This window comes from Ostrea edulis, chromosome 1 (assembly GCF_947568905.1).
Source record: "Ostrea edulis chromosome 1, xbOstEdul1.1, whole genome shotgun sequence".
NCBI classification, from domain to species: domain Eukaryota; kingdom Metazoa; phylum Mollusca; class Bivalvia; order Ostreida; family Ostreidae; genus Ostrea; species Ostrea edulis.
Window position 1 is genome coordinate 20533079 of NC_079164.1, and position 1993 is coordinate 20535071.

Consider the following 1993-nt stretch of genomic DNA (forward strand, 5'->3'; position numbering starts at 1 on the left):
ATCCTTTGGTTGAAATACTATATTTATACAGCAAGATGTACTGAGAAATCATTGAACATTTGTTTTGCAATATCCTACTTAAAACTCTTTTATGAAACACAAAAATTCCTATTTTACAAAAATGGTGATAGCGAAAATTTTGATACCCAGTGGAACAGATGGAGCCTGATCTTTACTTAACTCTCTCTCTCTTTCTCTCTTTCTTTCTCTTCCTCTCTCTGTGTGTGTGTCTCACATATAAAAAACTTGTCTGTATTCCTACATGATCCTTGGTATGCATATATTGAACATATATTATGATATATACAGATTGTTTACAAAAAAAAAAAAAAAAAATTTTTTATATATAGTCTTAGGAAAGAGTCCAAGTCATTTTCAACTGAGTTTACTGTGTAAATTCAACAAGACACAAAATACAAATGGGAATGGGATATACCCAACTCAACACTATGTCTTCTCTGCTACATCAATTTTTCAGGATTATGATTTTTTATTTTTTAACAGAAAAAAGCTTTATTTTATTTCCATATCTGTTTTTCCTAATAGGTTGAAGGGGGGGGGGGGGGGGGGGGGGGGGCAATGTTATCATCAGTTTTGTAAATGAAATTGAATTTTATAGCACTGAAAATCCTGAAATCTCTCCCACTCAATTGGCTGTGAGTTTTCTTTTAATTCTGTATTTTATACATTTATTAAGTGTTTATTCATAAAATATCAATATGATGAGTGGAGACAAACATGAAATGTGGTTCAAAATTTATGTAATGTTATTTCAGCATGTCTCCTTATGCCACAGTTAATTCTCCAAACAGTTAATGCTTACCACTCTGTGTAGTTCTTTTTTTCATAGGACATCTCAATTTTTTTCTTTCAAAAGTTCGCGCAATACTTACTATATTACTATGTATACAATATTCAATTCAAAATTTCCGCTCAAAATTCTCGGACTTAATGAAGTCAAGGACGATCGAGTTGTCTAAAATCGGTTAAACCTCTTGAACTTCCGGCCAAAGAAGGGTGTGTTGCTGAAAAATGTTAGAAAACGCGTGAATGCGCCAAATATTCTGCAAGATTCAGTCTGATTTGATTTTATCTCAATAAATAACAGTCTCCGATGTCTGAGAAAAGCCGGACTTGGGCGAGAAACTCTCGTTACTAGTCAGAAAGTGCCCCTAAGCGGAATCCAACATGGAGGCGAGTTTCATGCCTTGTTATGTTTATAGTATAGTAGATATAATTTTTTTAACAATTAAGCTGGGGAGCGCCTATGGTTATATAGAACTACCGAATAGCTGAGTTTATTGTTTACAAAACAAAGTCAAAGCGATTTTCAGAAAATAGCCGCTTTCCGAGAAGTCAAAACGAAAGTGCTGTGTTTCTAGGGACTTTATAAATTGATGATTTGATAAATGTGTTTAATTGTTCATTAAATAAATGTGTAAACTTTCAACCATTGTTCTTCTTTAATTCAATTCTTTTATTTGAAATTTAACAAAAAGGAATACAAAAGCAATATCAAAACGTTCACACGCTATCGCCCCCGGTAACAGGTCGTTCCGGCCCCAAAACTAATCCGTCCCCTAGTCGTTCCGTCCTCAAGTCGTTCCGTCCCTAGTTGATCCGGCCCCAGTTGATCCGGCCCCCAGGTTTATAAAGCTTTTACTGTCTTCTTATTTACAGTTAATGCTATAATTTTCATCCAAACATCAATATGATTATATTGTTTGTAGTGATTATAACCATGATTTAGATTAAAGATTTGTTTGTAACATGTACATCTGTTTGGAACACTACGGATGCAGACACTTAAGAGTTCTAGAATTTGTATTTCTTTATATCTTTTTTTTCAATTTGTAAGTGATAATTGCTATATGTTAAAGCAATACAAGCTGTAATTAACTGGCGGTACTTTAAACTATCACAATAGTCTGCACCAATATTAACACCTATCGGTATGACTAATATAATACAACAATTATTGACTAATATAATC